Below are 12,353 nucleotides of genomic sequence, written 5' to 3'. Positions count from 1 at the left end.
ACGGTACTAAAACCTCCTTATCCCTACTGGAAATACCTCTCCTGATGCATCCCAAGACGACATTAGCTTTTTTCACAGCCATATCACATTGGCAGCTCATAGTCATCCTATGATCAACCAATACTCCAAGGTCCTTTTCCTCCTCCGTTACTTCTAGTTGATGCGTCCCTAGCTTATAACTAAAATTCTTGTTATTAATCCCTAAATGCATGACCTTACACTTCTCACTATTAAATTTCATCCTATTCCTATTACTCCAGTTTACAAGGTCATCCAGATCCTCCTGTAGGGTATCCCTGTCCTCCTCTAAATTAGCAATACCTCCCAGCTTTGTATCATCTGCAAACTTTATTAGCACACTCCCACTTTTTGTGCCCAGGTCAGTAATAAAAAGATTAAATAAGATTGGTCCCAAAACTGATCCTTGAGGAACTCCACTGGTAACCTCCCTCCAACTTGACAGTTCACCTTTCAGTAGGACCCATTGTAGTCTCCCCTTTAACCAATTCCCTATCCACCTTTCAATTTTCCTATTGATGCCCATCTTATCCAATTTAACTAATAATTCCCCATGTGGCACAGTATCAAACGCCTTACTAAAATCTAAGTAAATTAGATCCACTGCGTTTCCTTTATCTAAAAAATCTGTTACTCTCTCAAAGAAGGAGATCAGGTTGGTTTGGCACGATCTACCTTTTGTAAAACCATGTTGTATTTTGTCCCATTTACCATTGACTTCAATGTCCTTAACTACCTTCTCCTTCAAAATTTTTTCCAAGACCTTGCATACTACAGATGTCAAACTAACAGGCCTATAATTACTTGGATCACTTTTTTTCCCTTTCTTAAAAATAGGAACTATGTTAGCAATTCTCCAATCATACGGTACAACCCCTGAGTTTACAGATTCATTAAAAATTCTTGCTAATGGGCTTGCAATTCACTTCTGGATACTGGAATATGTTACCTTCTCCTATGTATCCACTTTGTTATCATGATCCAAATCCTCCTCTGGATCTTGATAATGAAGTGGGTACATAGGAGCAGGTAACACTGAGGCACTACAGAGATGGGCTTTAAAAACAAATATATAGTAATAACTTTAGGTTAACAAAAGGCTGGTATAAGTATGACCACTTCATCTATCTTATAGCTGTTACAGAGGTTGATGTATATGACAACTCCAATGCCTTAAAATGTCCCTTATATTTCCTGCAATAGTTTGTTAGTCAAGAACAAACCCTAGAACTCCTAAGAACATCTTTAGGATGTGAAATTAATTACATGTTAAACGAGCTATATTCCAGCCTCTGATATTAAAAAAATAGGACTCCCACTTAAACTGTAATATCAGGAGTATTTGTGAAAGCTGTTTATCACCTGGCGTGTGTATGTTTTTGTGAATGCTGTTTGTGTGATATTATCCCATATAGGAGGTTGTAATCACTATGCCACTAGAATGTGCTAGAAATAACTATCAAAGGTCTGGGTGCTTAAATCAGAGTGGTATTGACCATGTACTTGACATTGTCCATTAATTGGCAATGGGATCTGATTATATCAATTAGTGGTGTTTTTGAATGTTACCTTTAGATGTATTTACAAAAGTTTATTAAAAAAGATAGTAGAAGCAAAATTGATTCTGTTTGTTTTTTATGAATTCTCCTTCAGTCTGGTAGAAAAAAATATCTAAACAAAGTGGGAGGCTGCAGGTAGTATTGAAGGTGGCTGTGATTTGTGTTAAAAAGATTTGTACTGTGGTCAAAAGCAAATGGTGAAATCTCACAGGTATAAAAGATAACGAAGCACCAATTTAAAAGGATACTTGTCACATGAGTCATGGAGTTCTGAGCAGGTTTTGTACTCAAACATCAGTGAAGAATAGGCTTTTTCATGCATTTGCTAAAATGTGCAGACTCTTTCCAAGACTGAATAAGTAAGTGTTTTGAGATGAGGAGGCTTGATGCCCATGTGTTGATCAAAAACAATTTTGTGCCTGATATGCTGCAAAAATTGTTCCAGGACAGATGATTTTGTTTGTTTGTTTGTTCTTTTAAGACAGTCCAGTGGAGTTGTGCCTGCTTAAATCTAGGCTACTGATTGTACCAGTATTTTACAGGTAATGTTGTCAAAAAAGGTGAATTCTTCTGTTTGGGGAATAACGTATTCCACTATATTAGGCTCAAAACTCATGGAAAAAATAATGTTTGAATACCCAGTCATGATAGTGTATGATTAATACCTACAGTTCAACAAAAGGCATGAAAACAGCAGAATTTATGGACATCTCAAATTGTAACACTGGGGCCAGTAATACATAGGATGGGATTTTTAAAATCAATCCTTGTTGGCCTAACTCTGTTCCCATAAAACTCAAAAGTAATGGGAGCAGAGTTAGATCAACACAGTACTTTTGAATATCCTACCCATAATCTGCTTTGAGGTCCTTAAATGAAAGCTATGTAGGAGTTAAATTATTATTTAGGCATATATACTGTGCTGACTCATTTACCAAATCTTGCAGCATTCTGTATGTAACAGGACAAATGGAAACTTGTTTTCTATTACTAGACAGCAAGAAACTGCCTCGTTGGTGCTAAGACTCATGTTTTGCCTCCACATATGTAGTCGAGAGAGAGATTTCCTCTGTCAATAGTTGATAATTCACACTCTCAAATACCTATGTAAAATTCAGCCCTGATGCAGTCATATGTAACAAAATCTAAACTTTTCTTGATATATAGTGTGAAACAAAGTCACTCATCCTGCTACATATAGTATGCATCCGATGAAGTGAGCTATAGCTCACGAAAGCTTATGCTCAAATAAATTTGTTAGTCTCTAAGGTGCCACAAGTACTCCTTTTCTTTTTGCGAATACAGACTAACACGGCTGCTACTCTGAAACCTGTCATATAAAAACTGTTTTAAAAAGAGGTGCATATATCACAAGTGGCTACAAAATTCTGATACAGATTTTGAACAGCCTATAACAGCGGGATACTCAGATGTGAGTTTTAGATTCAGTCCACTCTAAAGGCAGAGACCATTTTCAAACTTTGGGTCTCCGCGGGGATTTTCATAAGAGTCTAAGGGAGTTAGGAGCTTAACAAACACTGAATTTCAATGCACGTGGGGCAACCAAATCCCTTAGGCATTTTAAAAATTCCATCCCTATATACTGGTTTGGATTTCAAATGCACCCCAGAGTTTTGCAGTGTTCATATCCCAGTTTATGGGTTGGGTCCAACTCTAAGGTAACTCCATATGCTGGGAGCAGCTCCTATGTGTTTTTGCATTTGCAACAACACAAAAGTCAAAGCAGAAAAACTAGTCTCCCTTTCTGCAGGCCTTCTGTCCACTAGACTTTTGTTGTTGCTGTTGAAACATTACAACTACGCATATAGCTCCGCTAGTGGTAGTAAGGTGGAAGCAAACGTGTAGATATGCTGTCAGCATTTTAACCACCACATTGCCTAGACCTCCTCTGCACAATGTTAGAAGACTTGTAGGGTGAAATCATGGCTTCGTTGAAATCAATGGGAGGTTTGCCATTGACTTCACTGGGACCAAAATTTCACCCAAGATGTGTGTAAAATGCCAGCACATGAACAGCAACTGACCTATCCTAGCACTTTCAGCATTGTTATCATAATGGTGAATGTTAAGGAAAGTGTCTAATGTAGACATAGCTCAATATATTTGTGGTTCACAAGATCACCTGGAATGATAATGTTTTCTGAGCCCATGGACTTGCAGGAAACCATCTATATGGACATGGTTTATTTTCTTATCCTTAAAAATTTTAAATGATTTGTGTGACTAAAAGAATAAAATAACACCCAGTAATGTTCAGGCGCAGGAGGGAGGGATAGCTCAGTGGTTTGAGCATTGGCCTGCTAAACCCAGGGTTGTGAGTTCAATCCTTGAGGGGGCCATTTGGGATCTGGGGCAAAAATTGGGGATTGGTCCTGCTTCAAGCAGGGGGTTGGACTAGATGACCTCCTGCAGTCCCTTCTAACCCTACTATTCTGTGATTCTAATATTCTCCTTTCCCATGAGAAAGAAAGAATAAGTGTATGAACATGTGGTAGTGACTGTGGTTAATTTTACATTGTTGCTGTTTATCATAATTTTTCACCATCCGGTAGAACCCATACAAGAAACCACTTTTGTTAGGCAACCACATTTAAGAGATTATTACCCTAAAATATCTTCAAATGTATTAAATACAATTTTGCTCCCCTTTATTAGAAATTCACTTTTTTTAAGTGACTGATTATTGTTGGTACCCAGAGAAGTCACTTGATATTTGTGATGACGTCTTCAGGTCTCATTTTAAACCAAGTTCTGCACATGATGACCTAAAATTTTATAATGTGTCAGCATGTAAGGAATATCAAATGTGCACACTAACACTCACTTTCTCACAGCACTGTAATAAAGCATCAGCAAATGCACATATTTCATGAATCAAATATACCTTTAAGATAAATCTCATGTTGCTAACTTGTCTATCCAATTCAGGGTAATCATTTCAATATATATAATATTTTATTAGAATAAATATAGGAATGATATAAAGAAGCAGAGAGGAAAGCCAAAAGCTAGGGAAATAAGCCACTTGCCCAAATATAGCAGCTTAATATAGTAGCTTTTGTTTATTTTATTTCCCGCCTACTAATCAACTAATTAAAAATGATATGCAAAAGAGAACTGGATTTTGATTTGGTTAAGTGATATGTGAGCTAGAAATATTCATTTCAAAGCAAAGTATTATATAAACACAGAACTTAATGAGACAAATAGATGGGTTTAGACTTTTTTTTTAATTGCATAAGGAAAGACACCTACAGCAAATCAAAGTAGGCATCAAACAGTTAGGATACAATATACTCTATTTCTGCTATAGTTTGTTGTTTTTTTCTTAAAGGGGAAAACTGTTGAATTCTTCTGCTGCCCAAAAATATAGATATGCCCATACAAAATCTATCTTAAGGGTGTGTTGAAACAATTTTTAACAATAAAGGTATTGTTTTTTAACTTAGAGCCCCGACCCTCTTTAGCCAATGGTCACATCATGCTTACAACTTGGCTCTTTTCCTGCCTCTTTCTCTCACTCACACACACTGCCCCCCCATACTCTCTCTCACTCACACTCACTCTCTCTCTCTCAGGACTTGTTTTAAGTATGGCACCTTTAGTGTTTCTGGTATCCTAAGTGAAGGATGTTTTCAAATATTGTTTTTAATGAGATTTTAGCTAAACTCCATAAAAAGGTTTCACCTAGCTCATAACATTATTATTTCCTGTTAAAATACAGGGTTTTCACTACTAGAATCACCACCAGCTGCTTTACCAATATTTTAGACTGATAAACTAGTAAACAACTTGTCACCAAGTCCATCTATTATGTATTGGTGAAATGCATAGATGTGAGATGGTGAGCAAGAGAGAATGTCATTGAAATATGAAAAATAAACAGCAACTGCTAGTATTATTCCCATTGTCCCTTAGAAGTATTGAACTAAACTTTTCCAATGAACTGCAAAACAAGGACATGTGTGGCTATTTAAAAATCACAGGGCAATTTTCATACAGGTGTTAACTCCACTATCCTAGCCTAATCCCAAGTCAGTTAATGGTTTTCTGCCTCTTTAAATATGTCATATCTTAACTTAATTCAGTTTCCTTCTTTACTTCCTGTCCTAAACTGTTGAGCCATCTGTTGCATTTTATTTCAGAGGTGAGTGTAATTTAGTGATGAATAAAGTGATCCCAATATTTTACTTAGTTGGTTCACAAAACTGCTGTGAGTCTAAATTAGTTAATGTTTGCAAAACCAGTTGAGATCCTTGTTTGAAAGATGCTGTACTGCAAAAATGCAAATTGTTCATTACTATTTTTAAGTACAAAATAGATAATTGCATGAAAAACAGAAATATGGCAAGAAAACCAAAAGGAGCTTATAATTTTGTTACTTTAAACCGTTAGTAAGATGATTTCACGCATGACATGCCTCTTGCTTAGTTGTTCTTTAAAAGTAATTGGAATTTAAGTATGCAGTGAGCTTACTTAGCAGTATTTGTATACACAGCCGCATACTGTAATTTTCATTAAAAATATAATGACAAAAGTCAGATATTAGATGAGTTTTACACTTCTGCATAGAATACATTAGTGACAAATCCCATTGCTCAATCAACATCTGCCTTTTCCCCCTTAATCACAGTCTCCTGATATCATTATCTTCCTCTAAATCTTCAAAGCATCACAGCTTGTGACAGTTGTGAGGGGAAACATTATTTTCCTCAAGCAACCAGGTAGTCTGGATTGCCTTCATAATCAATTAATTGCCTTTTATCTTTGTATACTCCTTCTAATACATGAAGCCAAATCAGACTCCCCAATATCAGAGAGATCAGCAGAGAGAAGAAGCTGCAACAGAGTAAACCCATACAGAGAGAACTTGAACCAAATAGGAGTTCCCTGTTGAGTGATAAACCAAGGTATTGAGCAGCAGAATTAGGTCTTGATAAAGTGTGAACATTCAGAATATTAGCTCTGGACAGAGAACTTCAAAAAGGATTTCGTTAACAGCCTTGACACTAAGGCTGTCTACGCTACCACTTATGTCGGCAAAACTTATGTCATCCCAGGGTGTGAAAAAAAACCAACCTCTGTGTGACATAAGTTTCACTGGCATAAGTAGTAATGTGCACAGCTCTTCTCCCACTGACATGGCTACTGCTGCTCGATGGTGATGGTTTAATTATGTCAATGAGAGAGCTCTCTCCCGTTGGCATAGAGCAGCTACACAAGAGATCTGACAGCAGCACAGCTGCATTGGTACAGCTGTGCCACTGTAAGCTCTCTAGTGTAGGTATAGCCTAACAGGTTCCAGCAAGGGAAGAAACAAAGCAGTGAGAGGCAAACACTCATATCAAGAATGGGTACTGAAGGATCAGCAATTCTATGTAGAACATGTGCAATGTTTCTATCTATGAATTAAGGTCATTGTCATTGTATTTACTATTTGTATCACAGTAGAATAGAGGACCCAATCAGAGATCTGAACCCTCTTGTGGTAAATACTTTAGTCTCCTGTTATGAAAAGACTCTACTGCAAATAGGTCACATTCTAAAGGCTCAGTTATGACCCTCGCTGTATGAGCCCCTTTACTCCCCTTCCTGCAACAACAGACCCAGCCTGGGTGGAAAACAGCTGCCAGAGATATATTGATCCGCTTCCCATGCAGGTGAACAGACAAATACAGGGAAGGGGTTGGTGCCTTGTGTGACAAATTTAAGTTACCAATCTGCCTGAGGCATCAGGTGATCAGACTGAGGCTGCAGGATCTTTAGAGAGGAGATGATGGAACACACCAAGGGTCTAAATTTTAAAGTTTTATTGATAAAATAATAAAATAAATAACAGCAGAGAGCGCTGGGAACACTCCCACATCACTCAGGGGAAGGAAAAAAGTGTTAGTGCCCCAAGCCCTAGCCCACTTTCATACTCACACCCGCACTACCTGAGACTGGCCAGGCCTGGGTGTAACATCAGAAGAAGTGGGGGGAGGGGCGGGAAAGGATGGGTGAGGGTGCTGTCCTGGGCCCAGGCTGTCCAGGTCTGCTGTTGATCTCCGAATTGCTCCATCTCTGAGGAGGGTTTTAAGTCCTGGGATCCTTTGAGGGTGTTCCATTCCATGGCCTCTGTTCCTGGTGCTCTTTGTGCCAGTCCAAACTGGCTTTCTATGGTCTTCTCTGCTTTCCCAAAACACAATGGCTCCAGGGATGCAAAGCTCTGCTCCTCCCCCTCGTTGGCTCACTGGTGTTTTCCATCTCTGCAGCCCTGGTTCAGTGTACTTTTTCTTTTCTCATGGCTGGCTGTGGCTGGTTGAGATAATTTTTTCATCTAGCGCAGTGACCTTGGACTGGGGCCAATTCTTATCATTGGACTGAGCTTGCTAGGGCAGTGTTGAGTTAACCCATTCTTTGCTCTCTTTCTCCTTCCCCCTTTGGCCTTTTGCAGCCTGCAAAAGAATCTTCCATCCACATTCACTCACACTTTTGACCCTTCCCAAAATGTCTTGCAATGCTTGCAACAGCATTAGCAATGTACAATGCTGATCTGCCTTCCCCCTTAAGGGAGGAGGCCATTGTGGTGTGACAATTAGATCTGGAACACTCACTCCAATACACTGGCCAGCACTGGTCTGGAAAGAAATGAAGTGTGCTAGCTAAAGGGCTGGCTTGGTGTGGGCAAATTGTATCTGAGTCATAATCTGGTTCTTGCGCTCCACCTCGGTCAGCATAGTCATGTGCTCTCTTTCACTCCTGTTGGCTTTGACTATAACCCTATAGGCCAATGCTAGGCATAAACAGATTAAGCAATTGCCTAGGGCTCCGATCAGCTCAAGGGCAGGCCCTCTATTTCCTTTTTTAGTATGTGGTGTGTGTGTGTGTACGGCTTGGGGCCCCCAATAAGCTAGTGCCACCTCTAGTTACAGTCCAGACCTAAGTAAAGGCTGTACATGTGTGAAGTGCACTCTAGTGATTTTTCATTCTGTAGGAAATGTTGGAAGGGCTTGAAGTACATTTGAAGTAATTGAAGTCTCTTATACAATTTGGACTTTGCTGCACTGGTGTAAACTTCTGGTGTAGATAAGGAAAGCCACAATTCCCACCCCCCGCATACCTTGTTTCAAGCAGGGATAAGATACCCCAGTGAAATCACAGCTTTCCTTGTCTATCCTTGGAGTTTGGCAATAGAGTAGGTACAGCAGTGGCTAGCCATTGATTGCTGGAATCATGGCAAATTCCTAGACCAGGAAAACCAAATTGTAAATAGGCAAATTGATCAATCATTAGGAAACACAAAGCAGGTTTACACCACAGGTGAAATAGAGCTTTGAAAACTGCATGCTAGTACTGCCAGGAAAATACAATCCGAAAGTTACACAATGGAGAGGGAAACTAGTGAAGCATTACAGCTGAATGAGACCAAGGTGTGTGTTGACAGCAAATTAGAGAGAATTTTGAAATATGAGATGATTGCAAAGAAATGGTTTCCTTTACACAAAGATCAAGCATACGTTTTTTTCCCCCTGAATTACCTTTAATATGTATTAAGAAAACATCCAAACAAGAAAAAGCCCTCGAAAGATTACATGCACTGTCTCTCTTTTACAGAAGCAACATTTTGGAAAAGCTACCTACTGTTACTATCCCCATTTCAGATGGGTTATTAGCAAAATTAGGAGCCCGAGCATTGATGGCATTTGGCACTGTATCCATTAGACCAGAAGGGTTAGATGATATGGTGCTGAAAATGGTGTCACAGCTAAAACCCCGTCTACACCAGAGCTCCTAATGTTGATAACAAAAGTTCAGCTGCACCCGTGTTAGCAACAAGGAGAAAATTTTCAAAAAATTCCCTAGTGAAGGTAAGAGGGGTGTGTGTGTGTGTACAAAATGATAGCTGCCTCTCTAGCAAGGAAAGAGACTACTCTGCATTTAAAAAAATAATAAATAATAATAAAATAACACATGCAAGCTACATATGCACAAAGGTCGGCTCCTTAAAAGCATCATTTCATGAAATAGGTAGATAATAGTTATTCTGTACATGATTCTGCTGTAACTGCACCTGAGGTATGTTAAATTTGGGTCACATAATTGATGGCATTTTGTTAGATGTATGCTAATATAAAATACACTTAACTTTGTTATTAGTTCCAAACAACTTCAGTTTCCTGTGGGATCCTCCAGGGTCATGCTCACCCTCTGATAGAATCAAGTCCTAATTAAAACAGGGTGAAGAACGGATTTTTCAATCCATTGAGGCAAAGAAATTGCTTTGATTGAACAATTTTTTTGTTTCCACAAAATCAAAACCTTTCATTTCAATTTTTACTTCTATTTTTTTTAATATTAAAATAAGAAAATTTTTAAACAAAACATTTTGGGATTTTGGAAAAAAAATTGGACACAAATATTGAGAAAAACCAACAGCAATTCATGAAACATTTTGCTGTTGCTGAAGCTACATTTCTGTGGCAAAAGCAAAATGTCAATTTTTTTTTGTCCTGTTCTGGTCCTAATATCAACTAATTCGTCTGGACACTAATTAAATTATGTGCAATACATTTCAGAGTTTTGATTTCATCGGACTATTTACTCAGTTGTCTCTTCCCACTCCTTTTGAAATGTGTGGGTTTTGTTTTGGGATTTTTTTTCCTTATGTTCCTCTATAAAATGGGTTAAAAAACCAAAATTTTCAGTGAAAATGGTTTGGGGTTATTTTGACAAAATTTGAAACTTCCTTCATTTTGACCAGCTCTTGTACTTTCTGGGTCTCTGATGTCTGGAGTGAGGAAAATAAAAATCACAAAGAGGCAAAATAATTCCCTAAATTATACTTCCAGTGAGCCATCAGCAAAATGAATATCCTGCCTTCTGCAAGTAAAGTAAAGCAAAGGGCCTAGTTGAGATTATTACTGTTTTGTGTAAATCTGTTTCTATTATCCACTTTCCCCCCTGTTTTATTCTACATCACCACAGTTTATTATAACAGAGGGGCCTGCAGTGGAAACTCAAATATGACCTTCCTCTACCTTTGGAAAAGTGCTAATTTGTATTTGAACTATAGATGTTGTACATATGATGGATTCAAACTAGAACCCTAGATCTGAATAGTCGTGAACTTTGTGGCTTCTGGACCCGAAGTTTGTATGATTGGCCTCATATCTATTTATTACCTTAATCCAGGCAAGAAGGGTAAAAGGTTATTTTTATAATTGTTATCACTAACTGTTCTTGTTAGTGAATAGCAACAGTCCCTTCATTCAAAGTACTAAAATCGTAGAGCTCAATTCTGATATTCCTTGTTCCAGTTTTATTCCAGAGTTACATCTCTCTTAAACCTGGGAAGTAATATCATAGTCTGGCCCATTCACCTATGTCATATAAGCTAGTTACAAACAGTGATGGAATTATGCCAGAGCCCGTCAAATCTAATTGCTGCTAATTCAAGAAGTCCCAATATGTTTCATGATGGAATGTCACATTAAATCAGATTGGGTTCTGTAGGTCTTGCAACTGAATTCCAATGTTGAATAGAAAGAGTGCCACTTACCAGGGCCTCATACAGAATACATTACTTATTTCTGGATGAATGTGTGCATAAACATGCAAATGTATGTATATAATCCTTCCATTTTTGAAGAGGTTTTATCTCCATCATTTGTCTTTAATTCTATTTGGGTTCCTACTGTGAATGTGAAGTGCTTTACAGGCACTGTCTCTTACAAAAATTTCCTTAAATTGAGCACTGCATTCTCATATTTCACCATGGAGCCAATTGTTTCTAGTTGTGTGCTAGCATCACTCCACAATGTGGTCCAAATGCTCAAATACTAATCTGTTGGCATATTATTTCTTACAAAAGATATTTTGTCATTTCCAGCAAGTGTTAAGTTTCAAAGGCAGTTTAGAATCTCTGCTGGTTGAACTGAATTATAGAATCATAGAACTGGAAGGAACCCCGAGAGGTCATCTAGTGTAGTGCACTCAAGGGAGGACTAAGTATTATCTAGACCATCCCTGACAAGTATTTGTTTAACCTGCTCTTAAAAATCTCCAGTGACAGAGATTCCACAACCTCCCTAGGCAATTTATTCCAGTGCTTAACCACCCTGACAAGTCGGAAGTTTTTCCTAATGTCCAACCTAAACTGCCCTTGCTGAAATTTAAGCCCATTGTTTCTTGTTCTATCCTCAGATATTAAGAAGAACATTTTTTCTCCATCCTCCTTGTAACAACCTTTTATGTACTTGAAAACTGTTATCATGTCCCCTTTCAGTCTTTTCTTCTCCGGGGGGAAAAACCCATTTTTTTCAATCTTCCCTCATAGATCATGGTTTCTAGAATTTTAATCATTTTTGTTGCTCTTCTCTGGACTTTTTCCAGTTTCTCCACATCTTTCTTAAAATATGGCACCCAGAATTGGACACAATACTCCAGTTGAGGCTAATCAGTGCAGAGTAGAGTGCAAGAATTACACTTTGGGGGAGGGGCAGCACAGCGGTTTGAGCACTGTCCTGCCAAACCCAGGGTTGTGAGTTCAATCCTTGAGGGGGCCATTTAGGGATCTGGGGCAAAAACTGGGGATTGGTCCTGCTTTCAGCAGGGGGTTGGACTGGATGATCTCCTGAGGTCCCTTCCAAACCTGATATTCTATGATTCTATGAACACTCCTAGTGCATCCCAAAGGTCTTACTACCTGATATATTCATGGTGAGTGTGTATGCTTGTGCTTGCATGCACAGAAGCAGGTTATTATGGCAGAAA

This window comes from Lepidochelys kempii, chromosome 4, assembly GCF_965140285.1.
Source record: "Lepidochelys kempii isolate rLepKem1 chromosome 4, rLepKem1.hap1, whole genome shotgun sequence".
Classification (NCBI taxonomy): Eukaryota; Metazoa; Chordata; order Testudines; family Cheloniidae; genus Lepidochelys; species Lepidochelys kempii.
The sequence above is the reverse complement of the archived record's forward strand: the minus strand, read 5'-3'. Positions refer to the sequence as shown.